The 13,996-nt window shown below is 32.6% G+C and overlaps 1 long non-coding RNA gene across 2 annotated transcripts in view; it reads right to left on the reverse strand.

Moving 5' to 3' along the window:
* LOC128669648 (uncharacterized) overlaps window positions 1-13,996 on the reverse strand; it is a 291,537-nt gene that overhangs the window by 150,893 nt on the left and 126,648 nt on the right. For both annotated transcript variants that reach the window (XR_008404673.1, XR_008404672.1), the window contains exon 3: window positions 11,697-11,727. This is a non-coding gene — a long non-coding RNA (uncharacterized LOC128669648). The remainder of the gene's footprint in view (window positions 1-11,696; window positions 11,728-13,996) is intronic.

Raw genomic sequence — 13,996 nt, forward strand, 5'->3', positions numbered from 1 at the left:
TAGATTGTTATCGGCTGCGAGCATGTATTTTCCATTCTCATGTATAATATATTAACGCAACTTAGCACGAAACTTTTTTATTCATTTAATAAATCCTAGTAAAATACCTATGTAGTGATATTATTCATAGCGCACAAATTTAAAAACACAAGTCCATATAACAAAAATATTTCAATTAGTGAACATCACATCAAACAGCGACAATACGCAACCAAATTCTGATTCAAATAACATTTTCGCGGGTGAAATGAATTTTTTCAGCTGACATAATCCCGTTAATCTATACAGAGGAGCTAATTAATTCAGTGTGCTTATTCATATGCACGGCCGAGCTTTCAGAGGTTTTTCTGTAAATTCCTAATTATTTTTATGTGGCAGCAATAAACAAAGCCTGAGTGGTAAATAAGTGAATCCTCCCAACAAAATACCTAGTTCACAGAAATACTTCTTTATTATCTGCACTATTATTATAAACAGGTAAGCGTTTGTGAGTTTGTGACTTTGTGAGTTTGTACGTTTGAAGCGGGTAATCTCCGAAACTACCGAACCGATTTCATAAATTCGTTTACCATTAGAAAGGTACATTATCCAAGATTGCTATAGGCTATATTTTTTCTCGAAATTCCCACGGGAGTGAAGCCTTGGGAAACATCTAGTATATTATAATTTTAATTATATCTAAGGTCTGTTATTACGAGTAATAAATAACTAAGTTTATTAATTTAGAGTAGGTGGTTGCTGAAGAAAATTACCTATACGTATATACAAATTAGATCCTCAAAATAATGTTGGTTATGTTAAAGAAAAACATTCTTATTTGAAACCAATAAAATTAATTGAATTGTATATAAAGTTGGAATACTTAGAACGATCTAATCATGTATCATCAAAATCATGTATTTGTTGTCACACATTACATGAGTAATGTGTGACAACAAATACATGATTTTGCAGCTTATCATTCAAGGAAAATACAAGGCAAAAGTGCATGGAAAAGGCGCTATTTCTGGTGAAGACACCTGCGACACTAGTTCGGCTGCAGTACCTACCACCTAGCAGTATCATGCAGCGGCGTTAAAAGTAAAAATCGCCATGACCTACGATAGAAGAGAAATACAAAGACAAAGCATATAAAATGTAATCAAATGCTTCTAAAAAGCTTGTTCATTGATATTTTTATCAAGAATATTGTACGATAGTTTAAAACAGACGTGTTATACATCTGCTCTATATTTGATTTATTTCTGGATTTAATATTTTTTTTATTGAGTGCAAAATGATGCGGTTTTATCACTGCTCTCCTGTTTACGTCTTGTTTATGTTAATTTGTCTTTGCTTTAGCTTTGTTTTTTAACCATTACATCCCATTGTTAGGAAAAAGTACCCAAATTTCTTTCACGTGTGTAGCTCCATTTCTTGTCAAAATCACTATTAAAAACACCTATATCAATCAATGAGCTACATGCTAATATGGGAATGTACTATACGAGGGGGGAATGTAATATGATGTATACTATTTGTAAAAGCTTTTATTTGTTTTATTATTTATTATAATATAACTGATAAATAAATTGACCTTTCTGCATCTTTCTGAATTCACTCAACGTCAAAATTAATTCTGTTGTCCATCAGCCACTCATTTTTAGTGTCCAGCCGTTAGGATCTCTTTCCCATAATTTTTTTTCTTCAATATTCCCTACACACAGGCATAGCCCAATTACAGTTTTACTATTACCAAATTTTCCCTCCATTAATTGCAAATCAATCCCAATGCCTCTCACATGAACAACCGCCACTAGAGTCTCCGTGATGGATGAAGCATCATAATCTACTTATCAACAGTCGATCCTCAGTGATCCCGCCGGCTAAACTTGATCAATGTGATTGCAAATTGTTTTGCTTCATTATACAATTGTCTGATTTTGTTGCTGAACATACTGTAGTGAATCCGCATATTGACCTAGGTTTTAAAGGTTCCATAAACAAAGGTTAAAACGGGACCCTATAACTAAGACTTCTGTCTATCTGTCCGTCTGTCACTAGGCTGTATCCCATTAACCGTGATAGTTAATCAGTTAAAATAAACTTAACACCCGCTATCACAGGCGGTGCGCGAAAACCATTGAATCATCAAACTCATTATACTTGCGTAGTAATTTCGATCTCCTTCATACATAATTTCCATGAGTCAATGGTCAAATATTAAACATATAGTCGATATCAAGATCAACATGTTTAACCGTGCACTAATGTATGTTCATATGCGGTACGTTTTCTCATTACACATATAGATTAGTTACGAACCTGTGTGCTTATGGGACCTGGACGTCTCGTTCAGTTTATTACTGAAACGCAAACTGCGCCGCAGGGCTTAACTTCTTGCAAAGCTCTCGGTGTGTCCACAGCACAGATGGTAAATGTTTTGTGGACACACCACAACTTTGTTGCGCTACAACATAACTTTATGAGGGTATCCGTTCTTGTAGTTGCAAAAATAGTTTAATAATAAATGTATGGCGCCTGTACTGAGTTTTAGGTTTTATTTGTTTGAGGTTTAGGACAAAAAATTGGATAATATACATATACAGAATTTTATTCTTAGTCGTTTTGCTAAACATTCTATTTTACAAAAACCAATTCATCAGATAACACGAAACGAAATTAAATTTTGGCAAAAATTTCCAGCACTTTATTTCGTGTACTGAATTACGTATTCTGTTTTGTATGCGAAAACATTTTTCACAATGAAAAAGTAAAACAAAGTGTAGTTACGCGTGGAATTCTAAAACGGGCGAAAATAACCAATTGGTGAGCATGGCGGGTGAAACGACCACCAATTGTATAGAGAACATTCATTATATCGAGTTAATGCTAATATTATTTTTACCTATAGTATATCATACATGAAAGTAACGGTTTCGACCATTTTTCTACGGTATTTTTAATCTATATACGTATTTGAAATATTGTGTACATTTTGTAAGGTACAAATTAAATCATCTTTCAAACTATTCTATCCAAAGAAACCCTCGACTAGATAAGATTTGAAATAAAATACGAACGAATAGTGAATAAAAATTACTTGCTTTCTCTAATTATAATATGATCTGTAAATTACAGGTCAACGTGGCGGGGCCGATGCGACGATATAAATATATTCAGTTTATATAATGTTATGGTTAAAATGAGTGATGTGGGATGAAAATACAGGCGTAAGAACTATTTGCTAAAATACATATTTTACTCAATTATGTATGGACGGTCTAAGAATAAAGGTGCTCGGTTTTAAAAATAACAGGATAAAATACTACAAAAATTCGCAAGGGTTGTTAAACTTGGAACAAGTAACTATAAATAAAACATCTTCCCTGAAGTCTCCTTATTCCGGTAAAGGGGTAACTAAAAATGCTCATAAAGGAAATACTTAAGCAAACAGGCCGCCAAGTTGTGAGAAACAACTTCGCAACTGCAGAGCCGCCGTAGCGCAACTTGGACACGTAACTTTATCTTTCGATCCACTCGAAAAAATTAACGTTAAAAGGAAAGCTCAGAATAGCTTTAGGGAAACGCTAAACTTTACTGAGTATATTTTAATTTCCCTTGTAAATAGCGAATTTTTCCACGCTAAAACACTTACTACGATTAATTTAAAGTCAACTCGGTAGAATGAAAAAAAAAAAACCGTGTGTACATTATCTTCCATCGAGTGTCTTATTACTAAAAGACTGGTGTAATTTTAAGTGGTCTTAAAGCATCTGATATAGCTGTAACGAAAACCGATATACTTGTGAATGTAATGAAATTTGGCTGTACACGTATTCAAAATTTTGTTTAATACTATAGTATTTTACAGGTCTTTTCACTGTCAGATTGGTATAGAGACTCAAATGACACGAGTAGATTTATATGATCCTTTTGACATAGGGTGGGCATTTATTCATGAAGTATCAGGCACATAATAACGTGGCGTGTATTTCCATACCAACTTTTCAGAATTCTTGAATGCAACTCTTAAATTAAATGCCACTAGGGATTTTCTAAAATATTTAATGATATGAAATGCGGCAGCGACTGAATATCATACTATGACTCTCTTATAAATATTGATTTCAATTGTGTTAGTAGATTACTACTTTCATATCTTTTATCGCAATACACAGTAAAGCCTATATGAAATAAATGAAAAATCGTCTATTTGTTGTATTCTACAGGATGTATTAAAATGTCACAATTCAACCATAACGCCTTTCCTTCTTTTTGCTTATGCGACTACTTGTTTGTTGTGAGATGGCGTAGTCTTTAAAGCCGTTATACTCGTAGATGCCTGTAGGTGGCCTAAATAACAACTGACCCCAATGTTAGCAATAACATACCTACTTGATAAGAAATTTATTTGAACCAAAAATGTATTGTAAACGACCCGCGAGATCTGAGGCACTTGGCATAAACAGAATGATATCCCGATACGTTTAAAAGGGCCTATCTGAATAAAGTAATTGCAAGCTATGTAGCCCGTTTTTATTCTATTTCTCTCCCCTGAGTTTTTGCTCTGTACTCCAATGTATGTATCACATTGAAATGTTAGTTGAAGATATTTGCTGCTAAGCAAAAGCCTCTCGCTTTTGCTTTGCAGTAAGGTATAAATAGTCAGGAAAAGAAGTATAAAATAAACCTTCCCTGAATGACGTGGTAAGTGAATTGCGTTTTGTGTTTTACTCGTACTCCAAGTTTTATGAAAATCCTTAAAATATCACTAAAAGTAATTTTAATTTTGTATTTTTAGTTACAAATGGAAAAATAGGAAGGAAGTATTATTATTAAAGTTATTTCAAGAATTTTGAAGTAATTATTTAAGGTAATTAAGATACCATCGTTAATTAGGTCCAATTTACCCGAAGATTTATTTATGAAGTGTGTCCAAATAGGTCCAATTGAAGACTTATTGATTGGGCCCGAGCCGAATTTGAGAGGTAATTTCAATGGTTCTTCTAAGAAAACTGTTTTCTTTTACTAAACATAATTATATTAAAGAATTTTGCATTCATTCATATTTGTGTTATTTTGAACTTATCGTAAAAATTTAAAACTCTTTAGATCAATTAATTTTAATGTTCTAAATCCTAAAAATGGGTGCTTTGTGTAGTTTCTTCAAAAACTAACTTCCGAATATTGTGATAAATAGATTCCTTCATCTATTTACATAAGTATTTGGTCGATTTAGACGTTACGGAATTTAATGTATGGATATATACCTGTGTAATATTATGTCACTATGGGGTCGAGTCAAATGCAAACTCAGCCACATTAAAAAAAATCTTCTCATTCTTCCTTATTTGTAAGAATTACATTTAACATTGTGATTGGAAAGTCTGTAATGTAAAATTGAATTCAACAGCCTTAAAATACAGCTATAGCACAAATCACGTTAATGACCGTTCGACGGCACTCCCTTTAAGAGATTGCCCGACTACTTGACTAATGAAAAACAAAATTGTATCCCATTCTGTCGAACAAATTGGGACATTTGTCCTGGAAGATAGGTATAAAAGTAATTGGTGTCAACCACTTGGTGTAAACGATCGCCGCTCGACTAGGTTTTTCCTTGACGATAAAAATATATCTGATTATAAAATTTTCTCATTTAAAATACAAAAAGTTGGCTTTTATCTAATTGACTTATCCGTATAAATCGTATTATAATGAACAGTGCTTACTGAATAAATTACAAACGTTATGTACGTTTTACACAAATAAATAAAATTTATACTAAAAAATACACGTCGTTAACGGTAATATCACTCATCTACTTCGGTTTATGTATGATGCACGCGAGATGTATACCTACCTATATGAGAACTTGTTTTGTCCATTATTTAATTTGTTTAGTCCGTACGTAGGTAAAAGATTTTCAATCTCACTTGAAATGCGAACTAATTTAAACTCTAGAATCAGGATAAAATTCAAATTAAAAGAAAATCTACCCTAAATTGTGTTCTAATCTAAATAAAGTTCGGTTTAAACAGCACTTAAGATTTAAGACACGGAAAGGGCGTGAACAAAGAACATTCTTAACAAGAAAACAGAACTAAACATATCATAATTTGATATGCCACAAAAAAGGCTTCCGCTGTATAATTATGGCTCCATTATAATTAAATTAACGTCCCATAAATTGTACGCGAATGAAAATAAACATCTTAACAGAGGAAAGCCGGATTTAATTAAGATTGGTGCTTACGTCGCAAGTAAGAGTCAGTTACGCTCATACAGACTTGTAACAGAAATAGATTAGGTACTCAAAACCCCTGTTATTCATAAAAAATGTTAAAGCACTTTTTAGGTTAAAGTATGTTTTATCTCTTTCTGTCACTTTCGAATATTATGAAGTACGATAGTGACAAAACATACTTTAGGTTAAAGTGTCTTTTAAATTTTTTATTAACATTAGGGTATGTAATTTCTAACATTCAATAAAAGACAATCAATTTGTCAAAATTTTCTTTAAAAAGACGAACAAACTAAACAAGATTTTAGCTATATGTTAAAAAAATGTCGAGATGTCACATCAAGTCACAGAAACCGCCACATCCGCTCTTTGATTAAAGTTCACTTCACACGTCACGGTAACAAGACAACCACTGAACTTGTATAATTTATCCCACCTTTGATCGCAAGGAAGAATTTAATTGAAGGAACGTGGATTCGCGTTACACACTCCGCAATGACATGGATTTGATTTATTTCATATAGATGTTTTAATGTTATTTGATACTTTCACCGCAAAATGAATATCCAATATATTTATTTATACAATCATCAAAGTATCTGTAATACTGTTACGTTCCTTTCAGCGTTTCTTTTCAACAATTACTGTTTGGAAATTCAAATAGTTTGTATTCCTGAGAATAATGATATATTCAAGATATTTATTACTGAAAAAACTGCTATTTACCATTCATGAATAATTTGCAGAAGATGATCGATGCCAACTTATTTGAAATCGAGAGAACTTCAAGCACAATTTTATAAAGTTGGAGAGGTGCTATACCGGAGATCGGTTCAAAAGCTGTAAACGTGAGACTTCGGAAAGGCAGAGTGCCAAAAATGTTGCCAGTTTGAATATTCGAATGGGTGTAGTGGATTTGTGAATGGCCTCGATTTTGTTACGATTTTCGTTTAGTGTAGAACACAGAAAGATATTTTGTCTTTATCTCTTTCGTTTGACACCAGACTAACAAGGAAGCGTCAGTTAAATATTCGGACTTTGCACTAATCGCAATTTTCAAAATCAGCATCTGAAATGTTTCCTGATTTTGACGACTGTTATTTTGAGTTCGAAAAGACTGTACATTCTATATTTAAAAAGTAAAAATAGGTTTAGATAAACGTTTTTTTTTTATCACGGTAATATCAAATCGAATGACTATGATTGGCTCAAGTACACCCAGTGTTGCCAGTCAAGTGAATACAGATTCGAAATTTATTTTCTACTTTATAGATAGTCTATCAATGGTCTGTCAACTAGGGATGCCGACGACCGTGCAAAATGGAGACGAAAATTTTGAAAGCGGACCCTGGCGTCCGGAGTTCAACGGAAGAAACCGGGTAAGCACTATGATGAGAGAAGGAAAGAGATACTATAGACTGTTGAGCAGTAAAGCCTTGCTAGTATGAATTCAGCTTCATTATGTAAACAGCCATTTGGCAGACAAACAAAGTCAGGACATAAATCATGAAACACAATCTAATCCAGCACGTCGCCGCTGACACACTGGTGTCCCAATTGAATTGTTTCCATCCCAACGCAACGCATTATGAACATAACTCGTGTATGTACTACACTGGATACTAATGTCAGTCTGAGTGATTAATTCACGTACATTAATAAATGAATTAATAAATTTTTTTCACATTTGCTAGGCAACGCTACACGATATAGACGTGATAAAATAGGTACGCAGCAAAAAAGTGAAAATATAATTATACGCAGTAAAGGATTTCGCTTTTACTATTTCCTACATAATTAATAATTATCTCATTAAAATCAACCAAAAAAAAAAAAAGAAATGTTCATTATTTATTGAGAAAGATTCTCAAATTTTCTTAAATTCGTATTGTATACAAATGGTTATGCTTGTATTATTGATAGACCACAATGTTCACATATGTAGGTAGAGTCCAGTATGTACATATTTATTGTCATTATACGGGGGTAATCGTAAAAGTCATATAATGACTTAAGGCGACTTGAATAAAACAGAGTCACACTCGATAAACAAGGAAGACCGATCTAGAAGGACTTTAGCCTGTTTCTTCAAAGCAATGCTTGTTTCATTACTGCCTACAAAACAGAAAGTAAAGATCAAAGATTCAATATTGGAAAAAGATGAAAACTGTGAATGATATCGTATCGGGGCATGAAATAATAAATCAAAACTTTTCCTGGCATGGGCTTTGAAATTAGAATAAAAATAATTACCGCATAAACATATATTATATAGTAGCGGCCTGTCCAGGCTTCGCTTGGGTAAAAACATATTTAAATTATATACAGACCCCATATGTTGGTGAAAACCGCATAAAAATCTGTGTAGTAGATTTTGAGTTTAGCGCGGACAGACGTTTCAGAGGACTTTGTTGTATAAATATACATTTATACAACGAAGTCTTCTGTTCTGTTCCAAAGTTCTACATATACATAATATACATACGTATATGTAGAAATATAGAAAACATGGCACCTTTGTTACCTTGAGTTCGAGATCGAAAACGTAGTTAAATAAATATATGTTGTGTGTATATGAAGAACACCTATTCTATAGTAGATTATTTAAAAATTAGATGTTTAATAAAATTAATCGCGTCTTTTTTCTGCACGGAGCAGATAAACAACTTGAACTGCTAAGCTAATTTTTATCCTCATTCCTCCTTCATTAAATCAACTTCACATAATTTTAACTCAATTGGTTGTTTTCAACGTTAAATTTGAATATAATTTCTACAAAATAAATGTATTTTCATTTTATAATTTAACACTATTGAAATGAGCAAGATTTCAGTTTATTTTTTTTATTATCTGTGGTTTAGTGATAACACGTTTCTCTAGGTTACATTACGGCTATTTAGGAGCAAAAACTAATGTTTAAGTATTGCAACAAAACCTCAGTAATTTTTTTTTACAAGCCTTAATTTCTACAGCTTCACGTATATGTTTAAGTTTTTTCAAATACGTTATCATCAATACAACTTTGTCGCTGATGTGTCAAGAACATGATCGTGAGATGCTAGGGTATATTTATCTTATACTACTATATTATACTCACGCAAGACAAAGCAAAGTTTGAGTGATCGCGTCACTCTTTCTTTATAATAGGTGAAAATAAATAAAATACTATTTATTCCTGCAATCCCAAGGAACCGAAGCTGAACGTGAGAATTGTAAATTAAAAAAGCGATGACTCGTAGCCGTCGTCACGTCCTGCGCTAATCGTTCTTTATGAAAAAGTTCCGCGCGCGCCAAATTATGTTCGAGACGGAATGCGACGAATTAAATTACTAGTCTACTTTGAATCTAGGATATTGGACGTAACCACGAAGTTAAAACTAAGAGAAGACGCTTTATTGGCTCTAAGAAAAGTTTTGTGTGAGTGACATTGTATTTATTATTGAACGTTTTGAAACAGCTCGAAAACAGAGTTTTTCAAAAGATTCATTTCGTTTCATAAGTTGGGTGAAGCCCATGTAAACAACAAATTATATACATATATATATAAATTTGTTATATATAAATATAAATAATATATTCATTAATAAAGACTACTAAAGTAAATTAAATGGCCAGAAATCTCTATTCGAAATGGTAGTAATATTCCAAATTAGTTGTATTTCAACATCGGCGTAGCAAATTCTATATCGGAGAGGGCAGTATGTACTTCAAATATCCTTCCTTCCTTGTATGTATCTATTACTGTTATGAATTGACGATATATTTGATATTATGTGTATTGATAACAAACATACGATTAATACTATTGAAATATATTCATATCATTTATCGACAAATATACCATATACCATAGAAAAATCTTTAATTAAAAGCAAAACTAAATTTTAATTTTATTGCAAGCATATCAGGTTTCAAATACTTTGTCCCTATTTAAACTAGCTTCATTTGAACTTGATATATTAATGTCAAAAATAGTATTATGTTAACATTAATATTAATAATAATTTGTTTGGGTCACGTGACGCGATGGATAAGACTGGCGGACGGTAAGAAGGGAAGATGTTCCCAGTAGCGGGTTGACGCAGGCTGAAAATTATGTAATGATAATGATTTGAAGTGGGAATGGAAATGGAAAGCGAAATTATTTTTGATCTTTATAACTTGTGTTGTCACGTACACGTTCTATCATAATTAAATGGACCTTAATAATGACAATTGTGCAACCTATTTATAATTTTTCACCAAAATATAAAATGATCTAATAACGTTCATACCTTTATATAACGCCATTACATAGAAAATTCAGGAGCGTTATCTTGGAATTGGATTGCAGCGCAGGGTGGAATAGCTTCCAGCATCGTCAGCGGTGCAGGTGCCAGAATGTCCGCTGAGCAGGCAGGAATATGGGCGAAGGTGTGGCTGAGAATCACAACTACACTACACTACTGTCACAGTATAATAAAGAGCACTATATAGTACCACAACGGCCGAAAATTGCTTCATATTATTATCTTTAGCAAAAGGTCTATAGCTGACTCAAATTAACTTTTTTGGTTTATTTTGTAAGAAAGATATAAGCCTGTGGAGAATAATATTTTTATAGAAAAGTTTACCTATATCCTTATATCTTTATACCTATATATCTTTTTTCATAATAAACTACATTATAAATCATTATAAGTACTCAACGTATCGTAACTCAATATATCATTAGAACTATTCAACGTATTTTGTTGCGGGCTTTTAAATATATAGTGAGAATAGTTTGCCACAACTATTAAAAAAGTAAATTACTGAAACAGTCCATAAATTACGCCAAAATTTACGTTGTAATTACTTTTTCATTATTTTTTTCAAGTTATGGCATAAAATGCAATAAATTAAAATTAAAAAATAAAATCATAAAAAGAACGCCAACAATAATTAAAAAAACATCAAGTAATGAGACATCGCCTGCACCAAATGTATAGATTGGCGGATATTATTTGCCATAATTCCTCACCATATTTTCCTTCTTTCCCTATAGAAAATTATCGGCTTTTTTACTTTGAAGGCGGACCTTCAAAGTAAAAAAGCCGTCTTAATTTAATAAGGCCAGGACCGAACTCAGCTAATTAGATCGCGTACTTTGAGCTAATTACGACCTGACCTCTTTCTTCACTCGAGATTTATTTTTACACCATTCAAATCACTTGATATTCTCTGAGTTTTCGTTTGTGTCACTTGTTACTTCTTTGTGGTAAATAGTTAAAATAAAAATAAAAACTTTCAAAAGTGATGAATCGAAAGCAGCTTCGAAAACAGTTCGGTTTCCAATAAAGAAATCGAAATTGCGTTTTCCGCTTCGTTAACTAGTTATTCGTCAAAGCTCAAAGTGTTTTTGTTTTCTGCCTTCAAAATAAATATTTATAATAGAAATTAATTATCTGTCTTTACTAATGTACTTACAATTACGATTATGATACCGTACCGCGCTGTCACAGCGACTCCGAAGCGGCTCTCTGAAACAAAAGAAAGCAAAGACTTCTTTATTTATGATTACGATAACACGATTACGATGTCTTTTACCGATGCCCGAATTTCGACGCGACAATAGCTTAGGTTTTGTGCGCAATTAGTAAATAAAAATAATAATAATAAGACAAGTTCGCCAAATGTCGAGTTTAAGAAAAAATATAAGTATATAAATTTTGACAATGCATTTATGAAGGCAAGCATTTATACAGAATCTCGACGCTCGGGATCGTGACTGTGTAGAGAACGTGCGACACGGCGATCCCGTGGGATCGACGGTTTCCAGCGGTTGCTACGCGCTCTATTCTATTGTACTTCTTTGTTTTTGTTTTGCCTTGATTGCTGGCAGATAAGAAACTTTAAAATAACAACGTACAATTGAATATAATAATTATTATGTACTCAATCATAATATTTTATCTATTATATCCATCGTTGCATATATCTTGCTTATCTAGCTTACTTGTAATAATTTTCTATGTAAAAACTAATCTATCGGTTATGTAGTTAGAACTCTCTTAATTAATACGAAGTGATGAGAAGGATTACTTAAAAAATATATTGACTATTTACCTCTTATATATAAATAACCTAGCCAAATACTGCAAAATCTGACTTACAATAATACACTGAAATACAAATATTAAGGTAACAGAACAGCTAACCCAACAACTTGCAACTCAAGTCATAACCTAACTTTTATCAAATTAATTGAATTCGAACGCAAGTGACGATGAAAATTACAACACACAAAAGTCCTCTGCCCCGACTGTCTGTTACTGACTGTCTGTCTGTTAGCGAAATTTAAAAACTAAGGTTTTCACGCGGTTTTCTTCAATAGATACTACGAATTCCTGAGGAAGATTTAGGTGCATAATTTATTATATTTATATGCGAGTGAAGCTAGCAGTGGCCACTAATATAATATATATATTTTTCTTTTTTATAATCTTCATGTTCTTGTTTGTTAAATCTTACAAGGATCCACGAAGCCCACTGAGTCAATCCCCCAATGATCTACGTCAATACTGACAGCCTGCGAGGTGTAATTACAGTGAGCCGACCGCAGAGAGATGGGATCTAGTCTGCACTTAGACTGTGATTAATCTGCGGTTTCCAAGATATTGACTCGTCATTATTAATAAACCTTCAGTGCGGTTTCCTTGCGGCATTATTTAATAGTGTCTAACCATCTAGCAACTGAGGCGCACTTTCGCGAACGGTCTACAAGACACAAAGTTTAATTATTACAACTGGTATTGCAGTCTCGACTAATGTTTGTGCAGGGCCGACGTTTCTAATGTCTCCGTAGCCAATACTTGCGTGTAAGATAATATTAACGAAAGTGAATAATATGGAAGTCTGAATAATTAATCTATCTTCCAGAATTTGTACAAATATATTATATTAACCTCAATCGAAGTCCTTTTTTTCTATTTTTACTGAATGAAAATTTTATGTGTCAACATAGATCTATAAACAAATAAACCAGTGACTAAAGATAATATTCCAACCTTTAGTTAAGCCAGTGCCTAGTAACTCTGAAAGTTTCGCGAATCACACACAGAAACGACGAACTTATCCAATGTTCACATTATTTCACTAATTTATCTCTATTTATCAGTAGTTAGCAAAGTTCCTCGTCAAAGGCGAAACTTTCTCGTTATTCTACCTGGGACCTGCAATCAAAGTCTGCAACACCTCCCAGAAACTTCCTCATATTCTTCCCCAATAAAATCGAATTTTATTCGCCAATAAAATCGTATGAAAGTGTCGCCGAGTTTGTTGGGAGTTGAATGAATAAGGAATAAATTACTGTCGACGAGAGAGATTGTTTGAAATTGTTTGTGTTGTTATAATGGATGTTTTTATTGACGTATGAGTAGGTACTAGTATACTTTAAGTTTAATGGAAAAGTAACATTGTTTTTATATCAACAACTTATTTATAGCTACACTACAACGTGATAGTGTGTACTTGTAGTATAGAACATTTTATTTGATTATTCAGAAAAGAAAAACATACGAATGTATGAGTCTTAATAATCATAATGGTATGAGATCTTGACTAAAATACTGGATGAATGAAATTTATATTCAAAAATTTTGTGAAAATTTCAAATGCCTTATTATTTTATAAGAATATCGTAATATAGGACCAAAGTATATGAATTCTGTATCTTAATGTCTCGGCTAGATCGTTAACGATACTTTCATGCAGTCACATATTGTTCAGATGAGACCTCTTTATAAGGGG

Source organism: Plodia interpunctella, chromosome 4 (assembly GCF_027563975.2).
Source record: "Plodia interpunctella isolate USDA-ARS_2022_Savannah chromosome 4, ilPloInte3.2, whole genome shotgun sequence".
Lineage (NCBI taxonomy): Eukaryota > Metazoa > Arthropoda > Insecta > Lepidoptera > Pyralidae > Plodia > Plodia interpunctella.